We start from the raw sequence: 25,333 nt of genomic DNA, 5'->3' as shown, positions 1-25,333 counted from the left end.
TCAGAAAATTATTTGTTTTTCAAATTAAAAAGTTAACAGGGCTTTCAGCAAAATAATCACATAGAAATCATCTGCTTTTAACAGATTTATCTATGCCATCATCCTTCCCCGTAAGTATATTCTTGTCTTTATTTACATTACAAACAATTTATATTTCATTTTGGATTTTTTTTTTATTGCTTATTTTATAATAATTATAAATTCACTTGAATAATGACATCAACTCTCTTGATACCATATATTTCATATTCCATGAGAATATTTGTTAGTTTTTGTAGTTGACCATACTGTAACACCATTTAAAGTTGACAAGTTTTAGTCAGGTTGCACAAGTTATACTTAAAGTATGATGACAGGCAGATCTGCATGGGGAAAGTGGATATTTTTTTTGATTTTTTTACACATGGGGACTTATTTATTTTCCTGCAAAACTTTCAAAAGACAGTACCTTTTTGTGTCATTTAATAGCTCCTACAGTTTCAACCCAGTTTGTGGAAACTTCACAGTTGAATGTATTAACAGAATTTATTTATTTTCAGTTTACATTTCATATTTCTATATACATGTACTTCAAAGTTCATAATAGACTTTTCTCCGTTGTTTAAGGAACAATTTGTGCAACATTGCCAGTAAAGACTTAATCCATATTTTATTGGTATAGTTTTTTTTTAATTTTTTGAAATCATTTTCAGTTGACCTTTTCTTTAATCATTTTCCTCTTAGATATTTTTTTTTTGAGTTGTGGCACTTATTTACTGTTTTAGGCCTATCGTAACATATTGTTTTTGGTCTATTGTAACATTTTACAACAGTTTCCTTGAAAGGCCTTATACTTAGAAGAACTGCATGTTGAATTTATTGTCTAAAAGAAATGCACTACAAAATAGCTGTGTTCTCAGGCCTTTTGAGATGATTATAAGATCTAGATGGGAGTAACATTTTATTGCTCTATTCCCATAGTCGGTAAAGCTGTTGTGACATAAGTATCACTTATGCTATCTTGCATTTTAGTCGTAGTTCATGTCAGGCTTCATGCATAATGCCATGTAAACAACTGCACAGAATTTAATCAAACTTACAATTATTCTTTTTAAGGCATGAAGTAGTGCCAGCATGCTTTTTGTGGGTGCTTTTTAAGTTTCCCTTACCAAAACATTGACATTTCTGCTTATATTATAAGGAGAGGGAAAGCACCACACACCCTTCCATGGTACAATTATTTTTTAATTGCTGGGTAATTTTGTAGGTATGTTCATTTAGGGATATTTCTCTTTAAAGAAGTTGAGGATAAGCCTTTTCCCATGAGGCCAGAAGGCTTTAATCACTGACAGTAACTGTCTTGACTTTCCAATGGTAGCCTTCAGACATTGCTATTGTGTCTGTTGTGTCCTGTATTAATTTTTAAACAGTTATATCAAAAACAGGTTTGTTGAACAATCTATACATGAGATATTTGCCTAAGGACATATACCAACACAATGTAGTACAATCAATCAATCAATCAATCAAACTATATCCAGAGTGTTCAATTGTATTTGAAATAAACAAGCTTCAGTTATTCAAAGTGGGGAAAGTAACACTAAATGGAACCCACTAAATATTTATTTTTTGTGACTTTTCCTCATAAAAACTTTGCTATTAGAAAATTATTCCTAAAAAGCTTCTTCAATAACACAAGCTTACAGAATTGCAAGAAGTTTGAGGACCATATTTTTATGGTTCCACTAAAGTCTAGCACTAATTAAGCAATTTTCTTAAATAACTAATGTTTTTTCATTCATTTTCTTTTTTTGTAGTGACAAATGATGGTAAAATTTATGTGTTTAGTTGATTATGCCATATGGACTTTGCTTATTGTTGAAAGTCATACATGTATAAGTATAAATTCTCATGATTCATTAGTACAGAGAGAAATTATTGTTTGTATGGTGCTAGCATTACCGTTAAGTTTTATAAGTTTATTTTACTAGGTATGAGACACATGCTTAACTTTATAGCAGGAAACTTCTTCCCTGAGATTATCACTTTCTAGCCTGCTTCAGACAGGGCAACATTCAAGTTCGATTCATATTGTGAATATACTATGATACCTGTGTTTATATGTTTTTAAAACAATACACATCTGAGTGTCTCCTGAGACGACTTGTGGCATCAGGTTGGACCAAGGTTTCCAGTTTATCCCCTTATTGGGTTTGTTTTATTGTTCCTGGCTGGTGGTTCATGATCGAGTTATTCATTTATTCAGTTTACATATCATAGCTCTTGTTTGTATAAGGTTTACATTATTATAGCTCTTGTTTGTATAAGGTTAACATTATTCTAGCTAAGCTGTACCTAATAGTATATTTCATGATTTTGTTATTAAGAGTAATTGTGGTTATTGTTTTTTCATATGTTTACATATATTAAGATACATGTATGTAAATAATTGATAAATTCCACTATGCTTACTTGGTTGTCGGCAACACTATATATATTGTCTTCATTTGTGCCTTATAATAGATATGAGCATATAGGGTATACTAAACTATAGTTGTTAATGGCTGTGTCATTTGGTCTCATGTAGAGAGTTGTCCCATTGACAATCACACCACATCTTCTTATTTTAGCTGACCTGGCCCGAAGGGCCAAGTTAGCTCTTCTCAACACTTGCCGTCTGTTGTCCATCATCGTTGTCCGTGTCGTCGTCGTCGTTAACTTTTTACATTTTGAACTTCTTCTAGAGAACCACTGAATAGAATTAAACCAAACATAGCATGAATGTTCCTTATGAGGAACTGACCAAGTGTTGTTACTTTGTAGCCGACCCATCATCCAAGATTGCGGCCAACGGGGGACTTAGTTGAACATAGAACCCTATGGGAAATGCATACTTGACTTCTTTCAGAGAACCACTGAATGGAATTAAACCAAACATGTTTGTTCCTTTCCTTTTGAGGTGCTGGCCTAGTGTTGTAATTTTGTCTTCAATATATGATTTCAAAAACCCAAGTAAAGTCAGGTGAGCGTTACAGGCACTTGAGAGCCTCTAGTTTATATTATAGTTCTAAGCCAGTGCATGCATTAATTACCTTGCGTTGGAAGTTTTCGTTGAAAATAACAGCAATTTCATTCTGAAAAAAAACATACTTTGAAAGGCTGTTGATTTTTTTTAATCTACTGTTTACGTTGTCCATATTATTACTTAAAAAATTTCATATACCTTGTCACAGATTTATTTTTTTGTCTAATCTAAACTACTATAAAAAAAAATCTATTTGGCCTATTATTGTATAAAAAAATCTATTATTGAACAGGACAATGAATTTAATCAAGTGAGAGAAGATTGACTCATGAACTTTTTGTCAGGTCACGCATATAGTTACATTGTAATTTATTATTTGACTCTGAAAATGAGAGCTGAGTTGTTATGAAGTAAAAAATTGAAATTCAATACTAGGTCAAACTATTGTATTTACCTTTGAACCGAATTTAGAAGTTAAAAAACTTTAAAAGAATTTAATTTCAGATGTGTTAAATTGCTAACCCCAAAACTGCTCTACCCAAATTTCAATTTTATTTGCTTCATACAACTGGAATAAATGTCAAAGTGTTGTTCAAATTCATGATCTTTAACAAAAACTGAATGTTTCCTGCACCACATGTCGGATATTGAATTATAGTATATTTATATATATGTATGTGTAATTTTATAGGTATTTGTCCTTACCATATGTTTCCATATTTTAGTCAATAATAAATGTAAGTTTACTGATCCACATGTTAGGAAAGTGATCATCAATTATCATACATGTACTTGACCAATTGTACCCTTGGGTGGCAAAAAGTAAGTTATCTGATTAGGGGTGAGTATGATTCACAATGGTTGAACCATGATCATTTCTGTATATACAATTGATAATGGAGTTATCTGTGGAGGATAGTGTTTTCAGTTTTAATATGTCATCCAAACCAGTGTTGGAAATGAATAATAACCAGGTCAGTTAGAAGCTTTTATTTTTTTTTAAACTTTTTTTGTGATTTTTTTTTTGTGCTTTATATTTGATTTTTTGTCAAAAGGGTCGATCAATCATCATGATAAATAAGTGTTTTGCATATAAATCATTATTATTTAAGTCATTGTTAGAAGGTGATAATCAATATTTGTATATCATCTGGGTCTGCTTGGTGTGTATAGCTTAGTCACATTATTTATCCTGTCCCTTTATAGGACTGACATAAGGAACATGTCAATTTTCATTCCAAACTCCTTTCGAGAATGGAATGCCTTACCACTGCTTTAAAGCTTGCCATACAAAATAGAAAAAATCACTGTGTTTGGGAAAGCACCTGTAAGGCTGTATGTAGCATTTTAGCTATCACACAGTGACAGAATAATCAGACATCTGATTGTGGCCCCTTGACAAGAATGAGAAAAACAAAAGTATAACCAGGTGATTAGTTAGGTCTCTCAAAAAAATGCTTACCATCAATTTTTGCTTTTATTACTTTAATTTAGTGTTGTCAACGGTTAACCTGTTAACCGGTCAAACGACCGAATACCGAATACCAAAAACGCTAACCGGTTAACAGGACTTTTTTTCAATTTTGATAGTTTTGATATAAATTTGCATGGAAATCATTAATAATTATGTTTTTTTTTAAATTGTCGTCGTGGTTATTTATTTGACAGATCAAATGCCCAGTATATTGACTGCTATTGTTGATCCTAAATACGTGAAATTAATTAGACCTCGGGGCAGGAGCTTAAAGAAACATGATTGGTAAACATGTGTTTTTAACAATAACTTTAAATCAGAAATGCGATTCAATTTTACTAATTAGTTCATTATTTCGTTTTTGATCTAATGTTGTGTAAACATCTAAATGTGTGACCTCAGTAGTGCAAGGTTTAGTCTTTCTTTAAACGAAATGCTACCTTAAAACTTGTGAAATGCAAACTAAGGGACTACATTAAAAGATCAATGTAAGATAAAGCCTTATAATGCCAAAGGACAAACTTCAATTCTTTAATCGTAGTATTATGACTTGGATGAAAGGTTGTCAAATTGACACTTATACCACATCTTATAACTATGTGTACATGTATGGTACTATTGAAAAGGCTTTCGAACGACAACTTAAAACTACCGGTTAACCGGTTAATCGGTCGAACGATTATCCGAGTAACCGGTTAGGCAAAAGTGTATGATTTGACAACACTACTTTAATTGTATTTTTAATGTATCCCTCAAAATCAATGTGTTTGCATGATGAACAATTATGTACAGTGATGGCCTATTTGTCCTAAACAATTATGTACTGTGATGGCCTATTTGTCCTAAACAATTATGTACAGTGATGGCCTATTTGTCCTAAACAATACAGTGATGGCCTATTTGTCATAAACAATTATGTACAGTGATGGCCTATTTGTCCTAAACAATTATGTACAGTGATGGACTATTTGTCCTAAACAATACAGTGATGGCCTATTTGTCCTAAACAATTATGTACAGTGATGGCCTATTTGTCCTAAACAATACAGTGATGGCCTATTTGTCCTAAACAATTATGTACAGTGATGGCCTATTTGTCCTAAACAATTATGTACAGTGATGGCCTATTTGTCCTAAACAATTATGTACAGTGATGGCCTATTTGTCCAAAACAATTATGTACTGTGATGGCCTATTTGTCCTAAACAATTATGTACAGTGATGGCCTATTTGTCCTAAACTATTATGTACAGTGATGGCCTATTTGTCCTAAAGAATGAAGCATTACAAAATCATATGCTTTTAGCCTTTATATTTTTGTTCATGTCCACTTTGAGCCACTAAAAAGATTTGATAAATGATTGTATTCTTTTGTTTAATGTAGACTATTTATCAGATACATCAACTAAAGAACTAACTTCAGTGAAAGGTTGATTCAATTTCAAAAATCCAAAATTCCTTCCTTTATACATGTATGTAAGACAAATCGATTGAGTTACATAATATAAGATAAACCAGGTAAGCAGGATAGATAACTAGGTCAAATACCTTTGTTGTGGTGATATATTTACAAGTAGTAGTACAATAAAGTGGACCATGGACTTGTTTTATCTTTTTTCATCACATAGTGCACTAATACATTGACCCATTACTGTTCTAATTTAACTTGAGTGCAGGTCAATGTCCATTGTAAAAAAGCACTTTACTAAAATTCAAGTCTTGTGGTGATTATACCCCCTTCCCTTCCCAATATCCCACTACATGTGCAAAAAATATGGGAAGTTTAAAGATTCCATCTGTGCATCGTTCAGATCTATTTTTTTGAGTCCTGAATTAGTACAATAACAGATTATTTAAGAATTTTTCATTTGTCAACTAAGCAGTACAGAAGATGTATTTTTCCTTTGTATAATTCAAGAATTTGCCTGAGCTTATGAAAATTTTATATTATTTAGTTTGCCCTTTTTTGTACACAACTCCTCTACATGCTTCATCAGATGCATATATTAGTGGGGCATCCTGGTTTATTGTCAATTCCAGAGTTATGCCCCTTTGTTGTGCTTATAAATAACTATGAATAATTAAATATTTAGGGCTATTTGAGACAAAACAGATAGTCTAGGTCAATGTTTTAGTATATAATTATTAGACAAATAAGATATGAGTAAGGTCAATGTATGAGTATACAATGAGACAAAGATATAATTACCTGTAGGTTAGTCAATTAGTATGATAGGAGACAAATATGATAGAGGTCAGGTCAATGTATGACTAGTATGAGTATACTACGAGAGAAAACAGAAGATAAAATAAGACTAAACAAGTGAACATTAAGCTCCTAATATGTATTAAAAATTATATATTGTTGTATAGAGAATTTTAAAATTGAGTTTTAAAATGTTTTCCATTGAAATATTTTTCGTTTATCTATTAACAGCAAGTCTGCGGACCAGCCCCCAGGAGTGCAGATGAAGATGCCCAAAAAGAAAGAGATCAGATAGATTACTCAATCAAAATTAGTTTGGATGATGCTAAGGCAGGCAAAGGTAATTTTATAAAATTCTATGATCTCAACATACTACTTTTACCTATAATCCTTTTGTTTGCTTGTCCTGCACCAGGTTAAAATTTGGGTCTGAATCAGTTGGATAAGAAGGTGTATTTAATAATACATAAACATAAAAGGTTATTATGATGTGAAATTTCTAAGATATATGCAAAATAGGTTATATCCCAGATTTTGAAGTTCACTAAACAAGAAAACACACTTATACATTACAGTTTAAACTTTCTAATATATATGCCAAAATAGGGTTTGACCCCAATTGCTTGGTGCATTGGACTGCTAACACAAAGGTTCCTAGTTCGATTCCCGTCTGGGATGAAAATTTCAGGAACTAATTTTCGGCTCTCCCTTGACACCATTTGCGAGTATGGTCTCGAGGAAACGATGATAGTCTGTCGGAAGGGGACGATAAATGGCTGACCCGTGTTAAGAGAGAGTCATATCTCTCGCATGTTAAAGACACCCTTGTAGATTTCGAAAAAGAGCAGGCTAATGCCGCTACAAGGCAGCACTCGCACCCGCAAAGTGGAAAGGGATTAATATAAGTTGCAAAACTTGTTTCCCAATCCACTATAAATAAATATGTTTAAACTAATTGCTTGGTTTCAGTGAACATAAACACATGTGATTATTTGTGCAGGACAGACAGTGTCATGTTCAGCTGGTTACGTTGAAACATTTTCTTGATGAAGTAATTTTTAGGTCAACAGTGAACCAAATTCTACATTTAGATCACCATTACAGCTTTCCATATTTGAAGTCATTCTAATAACCTCCTAGAAATGTGTACTGTTGTGCCAGTAACTGTAACATATCTGTTTCTAGAACAGTTATTTCACTTGATTATGCAGTTACAAATATGATACCCATGTTAAAATGAGCATTGAGCATGGCATGATAGAATTATTTCGATTCTAATAGGACTATTTTGAACTTTTGTACTTCGAAGCGGTCACCTATAGTAGACACTCGAAATGTCACCATTTTGATTTGATGAACCAATAACGTTAAAGAAAATCAGCAATTTATCTATAAAAAAAAAGAACAGAAACATTTAAACTTACTATTAAAATGTATTTATTTAATTTCCTAGCGAGCAACACCATCAAACATGTCCATTTTGATCTCTGGCGATGTTTAAAATTCATCTGACGTTGCAATTTCAATTGTGACGTCAATCATGTGCATCCTGTGTTCTATTCTAATTAGAACATGGCTTTGTACCCAAATCTAAAGACGAAAGTCATATTAGAACATGGTTTGAAGTGTTATACAAATAAAACCAAATAATCAAAAACCTTATTATCAGGCTAATAAGTATGAAAAAAAGTAAATGTTTCATTATTTTGTAGCTCCCAGACGAGTAAGAATCTACGCAGATGGCATCTATGATATGTTCCATTCTGGTCATGCTAGACAACTTATGCAGACAAAAATAGCTATACCTAATTCATATCTTATTGTTGGTGGTAAGACATAATTACACTTTCAGTAACAGAAGTGGCGCAATATGCTAACAATAAAAAAGTGAAAAAGTGAAGCACATACACATTAGAAATTAGATTGAATGATAGATTGTTGGTTGCTTAACCAAGGCTTATTTAACAAAACAATGAATAGTCTGATACAAGCTAAAAGTGTCAGTTCACTTTTTTCAGGGCCAAATAAGAACCCTTGTGTAGAATTTCCAATTCAAAACCTAATTTAAGGTCAGCAGGAGGTAAAGCATAATAAAATGAATAAATAAAATCCACATTTTTATTAATTTAAATCAAGGGAGATAAATAGTATATGGTTGTCAATGAAAGGGCAACATCACACATAATCCACCATGGTAAAAGGAATAGACTATAAAACATAAACAAACCTTCAAAACAAAATATCAATACCAGTATTTACAATTTTACATTGAGTCCAGAAATTGGACTCTTCAGAGTAAATTCAAAAACATTTCACATCTGGATATGATAACAATTGATTGAATCAGTTTCTAATAGGGTGGCTCACAAGGTGTGGAGAAAGACAAATCACACTACTCAAAATTATTACTGTAATCTAAGACCAAGTTGACCAGTTTTCACTCTTACTCATAAATGTCATGTAGTAGGTAAAGAAGCAGCATATATTTAATTTAAGTCTAGTTAGCACAGCCAGATTGGTCTCACTAGCAAAACACTTTAGTTATGAAATTTCACAACAAGAACACTTGAATATATGTCAACAAAAACTGTTCAATAATGAAAAATGCCAACAAAAACTCTTTAGTCAGCAAAAATGTAATTGCTGTTGTCCTCAAATGTATACTTGGTCACACATTTCTGTCTTTCTTAACCCTTTCGCGGCGAGTGTATCCTTGAGGATACACAATGCGCAGGGCGGGTGTATCCTTGAGGATACACGATGCGCAGGGCGAGTGTATCTTTCAGGATACATAAATGTTGTCCCAACAAAAGCCGCAATTTTTCGCTATTTACCGTTCTTAACAGTTGAAATCGATGTTTCAATTAAAATCTACGTTATCTGAGGGTATTATTTCAGTTCTTTAACAGCATTAAAAACATCGTGAAAGGTAAATAAATCAAATCGGAAAATTTTATTTTCTAAAATTAGAACCGGAAACACGTTTTGAGGTCATGTGGGGTTTCAAAATGGCTTCTCTCGATAACGAGGAGTTAAAGTACAGCTGTTTTCTCTGTTTTGATGAGGCCCTTTATAATTCTTAGGTAGTTTGAACTATATAATAAAAATAAATGGTTCAATATATCTTAAATACATATGATGGCGATCTTTTTAAAGCCTTTGATTCCCCCCACAAATCGGAAAGAGACAAGTAAGTTTTTCGCGTTCATGGCTTTGCTACAAAAACAATTCTCGATTTCGAGGGAACAGAGATATGGCTTTGAAATGCTGGTACTCGAGTGACACATACACTTTGATTGAGTATCGGGTGAAATAAGCGGATAGGACTGTGAATGTACGGGAGAACAATGCACAAAATTGAAAGTAGTTTAGGAAGCGAAACTTCGTCTGCTAGTATTGCAGTGTGAAAATGTTGTCAGACGAAACTAAAATTTGCAAGTTCAGTGAAACTGATATAATTAATGCCGGACTTTATGGGGAATGGTTCAGAATTGGCAGGGGAAAGATGATAGTGAGGGCTATAGTGAGTCAAATATAAATGAGAAAGACAAAGGGGAGCAGGAGGTTAATATTAATTGGTGAGGAGATGGTGGTGATTGGTGGCACAACCAATGAGATTAGTAGTGTTGAAAAAGGTCTTCACATATATATTTGCTCCTTGTGGGAATACTGGGTTAAGTCATGTCATGGGTGCTGAAAAGGAGGTGTCAGATCATTTCAGGCAACTTTATATGGACAATCCTTTTCTTGAATGCATTCTAAATTAACAAAACTGATATTTTTAAGCTTTCCCCTGATTTTTATAGGTGCTGTTATGACACTATCCCAGGGGAAAGATTGAGCGCTAACAAAAACGTTTAACCCTGGCACACTCATTATGTGCCTGTCCCAAGTCAGGAGCATGTAGTTCACAGTCACTGGTTGTTGTTCATTTCTGTCATTTTCATTTCAGATTAATTGTTTTGTAATCAAGTACATGTAGCTATATATATATAGACAGTTATTTTTCTTAGTCGAATTGTTTCATATTTCCCATGTCTGGGGGGACTTTTATAGCTGACTTTACATTATGTTTTTTTTCTCATTGATGAAGGCTATAATTGATTGTCTTTAATTGCTTACATCCAGTGTATTTGAACTTTGTTGGATAGTTGTCTTATTGGCAATCATACCTCATCTCCCTATTTTCATATTCACTACAAAGGCAAAGGCTAAATGACAATAAAAATGCCTTGAAGCTACAAATCAGAAACGAAAGCATTTCTTGGTCTTGCATACCATTTACTAAGTTATGTTGGTTAACAGATCCAATAATGGTCACCTCAATATTTTCTTGTTCAATGATTAGGGATAGGTATACCCATATTTTATGGTACCTTCATTTCTCTAACCATCATGGTAAATGAAACTTGATTATGTGAACAAAATGTTGATCCTTTCTGTGATATTAAACCTGTTGTTTCATTAGTTTAAACACTAAAGATCAAAACAAATGTCTTGTTGAATATAATATATATATTGGTCAAGTTAAATGTGTAATAAATGTTTGCCAGTTTGCAAGATAAGAGGTTTTAAAACTACCTCTTTGCCATTGTTGACTACAGTACACTTTGAACAGGGGTGGCTGACCAATACATCTTTTATTATTGTTATTATAAAAAAAACCTTGCAATGGCTCAAAAAAGTATGTTTCATTTTACTTGGGATAGTTAAATTTGTACTGCCTACATAATTATTATTTACCATTCATCCAACCTAAAATTTCTTCAGTTGTCTTGTTTGCTGGTAAAAAGGATTGATACATATATATTTTGTGCTTGGGTAAGCAGGGGAAGGCCATTACTAGACATAAGTTCACACACATGCCTTCAAACTGGAACAATAAAGAGAAAAGTCAAGTTTGCTGTATTAAATTTGTTCTTGTTGTTTGTTAAAATTTTATTGTTGAAAGTTCATAATTTAGTTATCAAATTCTCTTAGTTAATTGTAATACTGATTATATAAATGGAAAGATATTGCTTAATTTAAAAACAATCTTAAGTGTTGTGACTTGATATGGGAAAAATTAAACTGCACTGAATTATCAAGAAAGGATGAAACATATGACAGATATGTGAACATATGTAATGAGAGTAGAAATTCATTGTGTTATAAGTGATCATTCTTCACATAATTACAATGTTTTATATATATAACTTTTCTAAAGTATCTATCATAATTAAAATAGTAATTTAATATATTGTATATACTCAGTGATTAAAGGTTTTTCAAATTACACAATCAGAAAATCTAGAACAAAGCTGTTGTACATTGGTAATAGAGGAAGTTGAAAAACGCCAAACCATTGAAAAAAAAGACCAACTACAAAAGTACTTGTATATAATTATAATGGTTGACCCTGGTAAATTAATTCGTCCATTTTGTTTTATCTACTTATAAAAAGATAATCATGACCAACTATATTCTGCTTTTTTATTCTTCTAAAATATGCAGCATGGACTAATTGAACCAGAGACGTATATATGTCTGATTGAACCAACAATTATTTTTTTTGCAGATTTTTTTTTTTTATTAAGTATTGCACTGTTTACCAGGGAAAATGAAACAACAAACATATCTTGTTTGTTTAATAACACTCTTTAAAACCAGTGTTTACAATATCAACAACGTATCCGTGGTATCCGTATATGATCGTAAAGGATGATCTATCACTTTGAAAACGAGTAGTCGTTCGTCGATTGACAGAGTTGTCTTTTCATCAATACAAATGGCGGTCGGAAACGAAAAGTCAGACTGTCAATTTATGAGAGATAAAAAGCTTCGGTTTTGTTATAGACGATGTTTAAATTACAAAAACGAGTGATAAGATAAATAAGAAGACTCGGTTATAATGATTTGCTGAATATTATCCGTTTAAACACATTTTTAACGTAAACAAGTACATCCGAATGTCGACATTTTGGCAACATTGAGCTAACAAGGTAACAAAAACCGATCTTTCAAGCATTGTAAATACATTATTCTTTGTTTTAATTTTAATTAACTTGGAAAATCTTTTACAGAGCAACCTTACGAACTTCTGTATCAGTTGTTTAGGCGATCTGAGACTGCGTTCTCGAGTTAGAGCACGTTTTTCAAGTTGCAACTTTTCTTGAAGCACCGGTCACGAAATTAATTCAGGCTGGGGAATCTGAGCGTGCAAATTTGCCTCGGCCACAGAAACCCGCGGAAAAAATAAATTCAGTAGTGAAAGTGTTAAGTCTATGAGTTTCCTCCACCAATAGAATTAAAATGTTTTGAATATATAAAAATTGGCATAAATTCCATAAAGAAAACAAAGCCTGTATTAAATACAGATAATTAAATTCTAAAAAAAAGTTTAAGAATAAAAAAAAATTAGTAAACATTTTATATTTCCTTTTACAGTGTGTAATGGTGAATTGACTCAAAAGATGAAGGGAAGAACAGTAATGGACGAAAAAGAAAGATATGAAGCTATACGACATTGCCAGTTATGTGGATGAGTTAGTTACAGACGCTCCATGGACTCTAACTGATAAATTTTTAGATTACCACAAGGTGTGATTGTAGACTTAGGTTGTTGTCTGGTTTTCAATGTTTATTTAATGAATGGCTATTATCTATTTTGAATTTATTGAACCATAAAACTAATTTTTGACTCTTCACATTGAATAATCCGTGAAGCGGATTATGTAAAATGTGAGGAGTCAAAAATTAGTTTTATGGTTCAATAAAATCAAAATAAATAATTGCCATTCATTATAAATAAATTTACATCAAAAGTAAGGCTCAAAGAACTTTTTTATATTATTAATATTTACAATAACAACATACACACTTGTTGGCGTATGAATACACAATGTCAGAGTGGGCGTGTCGCCATAAAAATTGACAACATTGAAAATAAAACTAATAATTTTAACCAATCAGAAGACAGTAAATACACCAAATTTATTTATTGCCGAATGCAAGGTTTTTCTGGCCTGGATTTCATTTTTACTGTTCATTGATCATTATAAGTTTTTAGTGATTTGGTCTATTTCTCAGTTAATTTAAGCAAAAGGTCAATTATATTTGGTGAAAAGAATACCTTTATTAAAAATGATATCAGAAGAAAAGCATCGCTGCCATTATAATCACTTACATACATTTTTACTCACACAACATATACTCTACAGGCAGTTTTTTTCCAACATGCATGTAAAAATAGCACGTGAGGATTAAATTATTTGACTGCAATGGGTTTGTACAAACTGAGGCAATTTAAAATTTTATGAAGAATGTAAACTTTTCTTTTTTATTTGTCATTTGTTGTATGGAAATAATTTTTAGAAGGATTCACATGACCACTGTTAGTAAACACTCACACCACATCTTCCTATATCTAACTAATAAGCCATTTTCATTGTGACATATGAAACAATGATTGACATTTCCTATGCAGCTGTCCCACATTCTTGGTTTGGTTCTGAAAGTTTTCCAAAAAGCTATTTTTTCTGAGTAAATTTATGTGATAAAGTAAACTGATTTTTTTGTACTATTTTACAGATAGACTTTGTTGCCCATGATGAAATTCCATATGGTGCTATAGGTTCAGATGATGTGTATGCTATTATTAAAGAAAGAGGGATGTAAGTTTTATGTACATAGAGTAATTAACAGGCTATTATCTGAACTTGGAACTATTTTTAATTATGGAATTTGCATTATTTCTTGTTCATTAAATCTTTAATGAATTCCATATTTATTCTTTATTATAATGTTCTGTGCCGTGCACAACACTTTCTATTACAAAGAAGATAGCACATTTTCAATAGAATGTGCTGTGCCGCGCACAACACTATCTATACAAAATACATTGTGTGGAAAGTTTTATGCACTGCTCAAAACAGAATAAAGATGGAATTTATCAAAAATTTCAAACACAAGAAATTATGCAATTTCATATAAAGTAAAAATAATTCCAAGTTCAAATAATAGCCTGTTAATAGTCTCTTTATGATACAATTCATAAAAAAAAATCATAATCTGTATAATTTCTTATTAAGGAATAATATGATTTAGGATTCACTATTTGTATATTTTAATTCGCAAGAATGTGAATACATGTGTACTTTGATTCCAAGGTGGTACATAACACTACAGGGAGATAACTCTTATTAAAATTAGCTGAGCATTTTAATCATGTTCTATTGTTTAAAAGTAATTTTTAAGCTTCCCAATGATCAAAGTTGGTGTTTATATTTCCAAACTGCTATATATCCAATTTATTTTTTTCTGATAAAGTGTGTGGTTCAAGTTTTTGAATTTTTATATTTTGTCAAAGTGTCAAAGTAAATATTTTGTCAAAACTTTATGAAAAGTAAACAAGCCAAAATAATCTTAGTCAAGGTGTAGGGTACCACCATAAGTAATTAAAATCTTATTGACTTTGTTTTGAACTGGTTTCAGGTTTTTGCCTACAGAGAGAACAGAAGGGATATCAACAACAGATATCATAGCCAGAATTATTAAAGATTATGATGTATATGTCAGAAGAAATCTAAGTAGAGGATATAGTGCTAAAGAGCTCAATGTTAGCTACATGAGGGTAAATATTATAAAATAAGTAATCCAAGAATTCAAATATAGATAGGTATTCAACAAGTGACCAAACATGTTTTTTATTAACATGCTGTGGTTAATAGATGCAAGACAGGGACTTTTGAAGGGTTTTATATTAAAAAAACATAGTTTTGGGGAAATTGATAGAAAATCCTCAACCAAAAAGTTAACTTTTTCGAATATTTTAAGGACAAAGAAATCAGTTTGATTTCCAATGATTTCTCTTTTGTAAATGTTTGTTACTGTCTTTGAATTTCCAAGCATTTGTGAATGTACAGTTTAGGATGATGAGTAAACACTTCATGGAATGAATCTCAATCATTGGGAAATGTATCCCTGTATTCTTTCTTTCACAACTTCACCTCATCATTTCCTTTTATCCAATTTCTTATTTGCATATAAAAATACAAGATCGAGCTTCTTTTAAGGTTGTCCATCATTCATGAAGTATTACAAAAACTGTTACTGCATAAAATGTATAAAAAAATTAATTATAAACAGGATTTTTTGTACCTTGATGATTTCGTCATATACATGACATTTTCCATATACACCCAAGTAATAAACATTGACACATTCAGACCTCGGCTAAAACTCTGTCAGATATGGGAGTTTTTGGATCAAACCAGGGCAGATATGGTACAAACTTGTAAGGATATAAACATATTGTACATCATCTTTTAGTTACATTCTACAGGGAATATAACATTTCTAAACAATTCATTTAATGTTTATTTTTATAGGAGAAAAAAATAATTTTAGCAGGAAAGTACAACACTATAAAAGATAAAGGAAAAGAATTCATTGATAAATGGGAAGATAAGTCGAAAGAATTCATTGGTAACTTTTTAGAAATGTTTGGAAAAGATGGAAGAATAGTAAGTGTTGTTTAAGAGACTCTCGAGTATTTTGTAGATGAAAACAACTAAAAGTATACAAACGAAAATGCATCCAAGATCAATTTAGGTTTTTCATCTGCTAAGTCTTGGTCAATTTCAAATCTTCTTTTGTTTTGTCTGTCAATTGTAGAATGTAACACATAAACACAATATATGAATAACCTGACCTTAACCTAATTTCATGGTACAGTGATGAACATTAAGTATTTGAAATGAAGCCAGTTTCTAAGATATACAAGTAGTAAGCTTAAAAAATAGTATATAAAATGATTGAAAGGTATACATGATCATCATTTGAGAGGTGTTGCCAATTATCTTGAAAAGTGTAATAGATACAAATGTAGATAGAAACTTTTAAAAGTTAAAATGATAAGCAGGACAAGATCTACACATTTGTAATTGTCTGTTAGCTCTCTTTAAGAGTTACTGCCTTTTCATGATGATTTTTATAAAAAATGGCTATTGTTGAAGATGCAGGTGGGTGACTAACTCTTTAGAGGATCTAAGTATGTATTCATGTTCTGAGCAAGAACTCGTTGATCAAGTTTTTGGGATATCTCTAGTGAGACTACTTTCAACCTAAACTTAACTGATGATCAGTTAAGCATTTCAGTGTGTTCATTCTTTCAAAAAGTTTAAATAGTCAACTACACTTTGCATAATAACTTTAAATCAATTATACACAATCATTTGATAGTTTGAATTTTCTATAAAACTAACTCATATGAAACCTATGTTTTCATCTTTTCAGACCTCTTGGATAGCAGAAAATACAGAGAAAGTAAAACTAGCCATATCACCTCCTGCTAGTCCTGTCCCTGGGGCAAGTGATGAAGACGAGGAGAATGAGGATGATGATGATGATGATGATGAATACCTTGAAGCTTCATCACAGTCCCCTCCATCACAGAGTCCCCCATCCAAAAGAGGTAGAACTAGATCCCCTGTTGTTGGTGCTACTTGTTCTAATTATGATGAAGAAATGGAGCATGAAAGTGTTTAATGTATAATTGTATTGTTATATGGATATTGCTGGTACACAACAAACATTGATTGTTAGTCCGATAGTTGTATCTTGCCAGGATTGTATGTTGTTATTTTGATAGGAATTTATCTAATTTGTTATTAGTTTAGTACAAAAGATGTTTTTGGAAATAGGGGACTATGGGATCTTAAAGATTAGAGACTAGCGTTAATGGACCAAAGATAAAGATATACTTGGTATACAATATGTTATATAAATTTTAATATGTGTTTTATCAAATTTTTATATCTATCATTGCCTCATCATTATTAACATTTCATAACAATACTTTTCTTTCCTTTTATCATCCATTTTGATCTCCTTTAAGATTAAGAAATCCATAAGAGCCAGTTGTTTTTGATGAGTACTAAATGTTGGCTTGCTTTCTACATTTCTGTCGACAGAAGTGGAATATCTTTAAGAAGTCTAAATCATTTCATGAATTATATTGAATGAATCAAACAATAATGTTCTTTTCTTGCAGTGTTTTTATGAAGTAAATGTATCTTTATCTATTTTATTTTACATTATAATTATTATGGTTATATTCAAATCAGTATTTATTGTCTAGGTTCAAATCTGTAAAAATGTTGAGATAAAGATTTGAACTATCAGTCTACTATATTTGTTTTGTGTATTATTTATGGTTCTTTGTGCTTAAATTTGAATTGTCTTTGGTGGTGAAATGTAAACCATGACTTAAAAATATGCAGGCAGTGAAGCAAGAAAGATAACCTCTGAAATCACATGAAAATTATAAAAGGTTTTATGTTGTAAAGAAACAGAAAATATATAAGTATTTATACTATTACATTGTAATTTATATAATTTATGTCGTTGATTTTTAAGATTTTTTTATTAGATATTTATAAATTTTTAATTGTTATTCCTAAACTGTTACATTTATTGTTTGTGTTGATGAACTCAGCAATATATATTCCAAGTAAGAGTGTGACTCCTGCTATAACAACATAGAGTTTGAATTCAGTTTAAGTGACAGAACTTAAGTTATAAAATTTATTAAAAAAATAGAAAAAAGCATATACTATCATTGCTATCTACACCAACTCTTTTAATTTCAAATGAATGAAAAATGTTTTTATAGACATCTAACAAAAAGGTCAGTGTTTATAAATCTTAATGTTAGTAAACTGTAAATAAATACACAGTATCTCGCATTGGGCTTTGTTAAAAGTGCCTTCAAAAATTACAGTCAATTTAGCATTAAATAAAGATTTATAGCCATGTGGAAACTTCTCAAAGCTCTTATTAATTTTTTTTTTTTTACAAATTTCTAAATTAATTTTGTGTTGTAATTTGAGTTTGTTGGTAAATATAATTACAGTATTCCTTATATTATTTACATATTATTTATACTGCTTTATCAGATACATGTGCCATTTGAATTACATTTGTTCTACTACATTTGTACTGCCGTTTATGATATAGTGTACAAAGTTATTCTAAGGTGTACATATCTATATGACATGATTCATTGTACCTTGACCCAACTTTCATGATCCATTGAACAATGTTAAGTTTTCATGACTAGTCATTTTTAGTTATAATTAGTCAACTGTGTTTAGTCAATAAAATGATTGTTGGATCATTAATAATGTAAAGTTTTTGTGAAAAATTGTAAAAATTGATCTTAAAGACTTTTAACATCAGATTTAAAATAATCAGTAAAGCATTTTTATCCATTTGGTATTACATGTACAACTTTTTAATGTAACATCTAATAATGTAAAATCTTTTGTTCTAAAAGTTTTGTAACTTATAAAAGTCAGTTATTTTATATTTTTATTTTCTTTCATTTCCTGAAGACTTAGTATTTTACTATTGAGGTAGTAATCATTGTTCTCAAAATAAGGAATTTTAAAAGTTTCATACTTTATTCAAAAGATCAAATATGTGATTATTTCACATTTAGGCTTTCAAATTAAATCATTTCAACAACACATGTAAATCTTTGAAAAACTTTAATTTAAAACTGTATAATAATAAAATGGATTCATTTGTTTTCTAAAGTATTGATTGTCAGAACATGCCTCAATTGTTTTAAGTTATTTCATTTGCATATTTCAGTCTATTCCTATCATGTGCAATATCAGTTTATGTTTGTTAGGAAAATGCTATTTTTTTAAATAAAGCCTTATCACAATTTTTTATCTGTTATTTATGAAGAACAGTTTACAAATTTCTCATATCATGTGAAAAAGTTTTAGCACATAGTCATCACTTTTGTCTTTTTTTGTCATCATTCTTGTGACACATTCTTTAGGCCAGGATTTTTTAATTTGTTGGTTTACGGATCCGCCGACCCGATTTTTCCGATTTCCAAAATAAAAATAAAATCGAATTTTCAGGCTTTTTTTTATTCTCGCCGACCCTAACAAATGCATTATCCCTGAAAAATAATTAAAATATACTTTTTTTATGAAATGAAATGCATTAATCACTAACAGAAGTGATGACACTATCTGTTGTGAAAAATGAAACTTTCAGTTTACGTTTCTAAAAATAGACAAATCAATTATTAATGACCTTGAAATGTCGTTTGCGCAAATAATTTTGCGGAACGAAACCTGTGTTTAAAACCAATTACACAATAAGTTCGTTTCCCTTATTTGTCACCAGTCCGTAAGATGCATGTTCTCACATAGGGTGTGTTTGGATATACGCCTGAGGCGGCCTATGGTTACCCATAGGTACCTATGGTTTGATATTTTATACACAAAATATCAAACCATAGGTTCCTATGGGTAACCATAGGCCGCCTCAGGTTTATATCCAAACACACCCATAAATAGACTTGTCCAAATGTGGACAGGTGTTCAAGACATCAAGTTAAAATACTGAATTTTAACAAATCATTTGTTTTCTTGTTTTATAGATAAAAAAAAATATCGTTCATTTGGATAAAAAACGGGAATGCATGACAACAGATTAATTAACCTGATATTCTCATTTTTCCAGTGGACGAGTCTATAAGGTTTTTGACACGTGTGTTGAAACTTATTTTCGTACGACGTTTTTACTTTTTTTTTCCTTTATCAGTTTTCGTGCTTATTATTTTTCACCAAGTTTTGATTAAAAGCTAAGTCAAATAACTGACGTGAATCTGTTTTTCTTCGTCTGTGTCAGTGTACACTCCCTTTTTACTACGGGAAATTATTAGACAATGTCATGCGATGTTTACAGCTGAGCAATAATATTTCATCAAACTAAAATTTAAGATTGATGAAAAAATAGTATGACAAACATATTATTAGGAAGGTGAAATATATTTTTATTTTACATATCAGTTTTCTGTCTTGAAAGATCTTTTTTTTTTCTTTTTTTTTCCGACCGACCGACCCGACTTTTTCATGGAGAAAATCCGTAAACCAACAAATTAAAAAACCGTGGCCTTATAGTCAAATTTTAACAATTTTCATAAATTTTGTAAAATTTAACAAATATTTTTCACTGTAACTACTTGGCCAAGTTCATTATAGATAGAGATAATTGTAAGCAACAAGAATATTCAGTAAAGAAAAATCCACAAACACATCACCATCACCAAATTTTGTCATGAATCCATCTGTGTCCTTCATTTAATATGCACATAGACCAAGGTGAGCCACACAGGCTCTTTATAGCCTCTAGTTTTTTATCATTGTTTTTTAGCACACCATGCAAAGTGGGCCAAATTAGTTATTCTCATCACTTTGTTTCAGTTGCCCGTCTACATCAATGATGTTTGTTATATTAACAAAAATCTTCTGAAACATCTGTGCCAATTTACTAGTTGAAAGCATGTGTCCCACAATCCAGCCTACCAACCAAGATGGATAAAATAATCTGTTGCTATCAACATTAATTATTCAAAAGTCTGCTCAGAAATGTGTAAGCCTGTTATATTGTTTTATTCAACTTTTCAGTAAGCAGTTTAAATAAAAAACAAAACAAGAGGCTGTCACAACGACAGCAAACCGGATTTATTAACATTTATTTGTGACCTGGCAATATCACAAGAACCATTACTGATGAATGGTGAAAGTGAAAATCGTCAATATCAAATTTAACCTCCATTTTGTCATCAGTATCAACACATTAAAATTTAAAAAGCTTAGATTGAATGGTTCATGAGTAAATGCAACAACGTGAATGGAAACGCCATTTTACGATCTTTCAAGAACCATAACTCCTGAATGGTAAAAGTCAAAATCGTCATTATTGAACTTGACTTCTATTTTGTCATCAGTAACAACATATTAAAATTTCAAAAGCTTTGGTTGAATGGTTCATGAGAAAATGCATGGACACGACTGGAAACACCATTTTTCAATCTTTTAAGAACCATAACTCCTGAACGGTAAAAGTCAAAATAGTCATTATTGAACTTGACCTCCATTTTGTCATCAGAAACAACATATTAAAATTTGGGAAGCTTTGGTAGAACAGTTCATGTGTAAATGCACGGACACAACTGGAAACTCCATTTTTCAATCTTTCAAGAACCATAAATCCTGAACGGTAAAAGTCAAAATCACCATTATTGAACTTGATCTTCATTTAGTTGTCAGTAACAACATAATAAAATTTTAAAAGCTTTGGTTGAACGGTTCATGAGTTAATGCACGGACAACATTTGATTGCCGCCCTCCCGACCTTCCGCGGTACATTCCCAAATCAATAACTGACATTTTTGTTACAAAAATCCGGTTAAAAATTAAAAAAAATAATAAAATAAAAAATGAATCAGAACTATTGATCCTGATTCTAGTCAGTCACTTTTAAAATGTTCTTTTTAATGACACTGCAAGGTAACATTTAATCAAGTTTCATAATTGAGAAACCCTGAACACACTTAATTTCAACTTGTGTTGATAAGATTATAAACTTGATGGAAATCTGCCACAAAGGGTCTCACTGAAACTATTAGTAAATCTAGTTCCATCTTTAATCACCTGTGATACCTTAATATAAATAATGATGCTTAGAGCCTCCTTTATTAAATTTCAATTTGTTATAATCTTGACCATCAGAAGCAATTATTGATTCAAAATGGTCAATTTAGATATACAATAAAATTGAGATTGGAAATGGGGAATGTTTCAAAGAGACAACAACCCGACCAAATAAAAAACAACAGCAGAAGGTCACCAACAGGTCTTCAATGTAGCGAGAAATTCCTGCACCCGGAGGCGTCCTTCAGCTGGCCCCTAAACAAATATATACTAGTTCAGTGATAATGAACGCCATACTAATTTCCAAATTGTACACAAGAAACTAAAATTAAAATATTACAAGACTAACAAAGGCCAGAGGCTCCTGACTTGGGACAGGCGCAAAAATGCGGCAGGGTTAAACATGTTTGTGAGATCTCAACCCTCCCTCTATACCTCTAACCAATGTAGAAAAGCACTTTTACTTAGCAGCAATGTTGCCACACACAAGATTTGCTTTGAATTTTTTGAAAATTTCATATCTTGTTCATCATTTAATTTAAAAGAAAAATGGGTCATGAACATTTATGTAAAGTATTGATTTGGTTCAGTTGAAAAAGGTAAAGAATTAAGATGTCTGCAGCTTTCAAACTGAGTTATATCTAATGAAGTTTTCTATAATTTGTCAAAAAGTAGTATACCACACTAAAAATATGATTAAGAAAGCTCGGGTGCAATTTATGAATTGTCTGTGAGTGAAGAAAGTCATTGAATGACATAGGGATTATCTAGTGTGATGATGATGTTAACTGTGTGCAATTGTTTCTCCATAGGCGGTAATGGTAACATTTTCTTCTGTACCTCAGTCCGTATCATAATCTTGGATATGAATGATGGCTCTTTTAGAAGCTGAGACATTTTCACATGTGAGGTTATTTTTTTTTGTACGAAGTGTGATTCATTTTTCAATAAATAGTACACCCGAAAATGCTTTCAAGATGTGGCTCTTCTTTGTAAAACATTTCATTTTTCACACAATAAGTTCTTTAAAAATTATAATACATTAAATACATTCAATAAATTCATTGTTTTTACACATTTATTCTATGGTCCTCTACTTTCAAAATCAACACAAATGGTTAAGCTCAGTCACTTGTAAAAAATAGAAACATGTCCAATATCACTACACAGATATTTTTTGTATACACACAACTTTTGTGTTCTCAATTGGAGGCTCATTAGTGATATTTACCAAACTATATATACTATAAAGGCTAAAGCTTTATAATTCAGAAAGTAGAAGACCTGGATACTTCCACAATACTTCATACCTTGTAGTAGGAAGTTTTCTTCTGTCATATGTCCATTATCCTTGACCATATTTTCATGGTTCAGTGACTGCTTGAAAATGAAATTGTCAAGTGAAATACTCACTTATCATTAGTAACAGGATAACTATATTTGATATGTGGGTTCACATGTTTACATGTCCATTAGGAAGGGTTCACTTGACCTTGATCAGGGATCAAGTCTGTATCTCAGATACTATAATCATCAGGTCAACTATATTTGGTGCATGGAATGTTTATATTAAGGTGTCCTACTGACAAGTTTCATATGACCTAGACCTTGATTTTATGCTCCAATTGGTAATGCTAAGTTTGTGCCTGACAGTTGGACATGTACACCATACAATGATTCTGTGTACCAAATATAGGTGCGTTATTGCTATTAGTTTAGATGGAATAGACCAAACCACAAAGACTTTGATCAATAAACCATGAAAATGAGGTCAAGGTCTGATGAAAATTGTTAGACTAACATGTACATTTAACAATTATTTCGCTAATTATGTCTGAGAACAGTCATACCACAAAATCTTACTGACACTGACCAAGGAATCATGAAAATGAGGTCATGGTCATATGGAACTCGCCAGAGAGACATGTGTACCTTACAATAATTCCAAACAACAAAGATAGTTGACCTATTGCTTATAGTATTGGATAAACTGACGAAATTACGAAAACATTGACAATGAACAATGAGGTCAAGGTCATATGGACACTACCAGACATACATGTGTTCCTTACTATCATTCCACAAGACACAAATTGTTGACATATTGCTTATAGTATTGGATAAACTGACAACATTACGAAAACTAAACATTGACAAATGAACAATGACAATGAGGTCAAGGTCATAAGGACACCGCCAGACATACATGTGTTCCTTACAATAATTCTACAAGACACAAATAGCTGACATATTGCTTATAGTATTGGATAAACCAGAGACATATATCTCTGGATAAACTGACAAAATTACGAAGATTTATTGACAAATCAACTAGGAAAATGAGGTCAAGGTCATATGAATCCGACCAGACAGACATGCAAATCTAACGATAGTCCCAAACACCAAATAAAAATTACCATTGATTATAATATCTAAGATAGACCAAACCACAAATATTATACTAAACATTGTACAAAAAAAACATAGAATTGAGGTTCAGATCATATAAACCCTGCCAGACGGACATGTACACCTTATAATCGTTCTATACACCAACTATAGTGGCCAGTATCGGAGAAATAGGTGTAGGGTATAATTGTATGATGTGCATGCATGTCTGTCTGGCAGGGTTCCTCTGACCTTGCCTTTTTATGGTGTATTAGTTAATATTAAGTTTTAATGGACTAGTCTGTTTCTCGGATATTATCAGCAATAGGCCAATTATATTTTGTTTATGAAAATTCAATGATTGCATAGTGTAAATGTTGTCTGTCATAACCTGTTTTCTCGACATCTGCTAATAGGGTCAATATGCAGATCGTGTTACTGTTGACTAAGATATATACCAATACAAACTACTTCTTGTCAGAATTGCTATAAATGCTTTGGTTTTTGAGTTATAAGCCAAAAACGGCATTTTACCCCCTATGTTCTATTTTTAGCTGTGGCGGCCATCTTGATTGGTTGGCGGGTCACACCACACATTATTTAAACTAAATACCCCAATGATGATTATGGCCAAGTTTGGTTTAATTTAGCCCAGTTGTTTCAGAGGAGAAGATTTTTGTAAAAGTTAACGACGACGGACGACGGACACCGGACCCAAAGTGATGGGAAAAGCTCAATTGGCCCTTCTGTGAGCGAAA

The 25,333-nt window shown here is 31.6% G+C and overlaps 1 pseudogene; it reads left to right on the top strand.

Moving 5' to 3' along the window:
* LOC134712563 (choline-phosphate cytidylyltransferase B-like) overlaps positions 1-19,398 on the top strand; it is a 33,847-nt pseudogene extending 14,449 nt beyond the window's left edge.
* Positions 19,399-25,333: the final 5,935 nt, after the last annotated feature.

This window comes from Mytilus trossulus, chromosome 3 (genome assembly GCF_036588685.1).
Source record: "Mytilus trossulus isolate FHL-02 chromosome 3, PNRI_Mtr1.1.1.hap1, whole genome shotgun sequence".
Taxonomy (NCBI): domain Eukaryota; kingdom Metazoa; phylum Mollusca; class Bivalvia; order Mytilida; family Mytilidae; genus Mytilus; species Mytilus trossulus.
The sequence above is the reverse complement of the archived record's forward strand: the minus strand, read 5'-3'. Positions and strand labels throughout refer to the sequence as shown.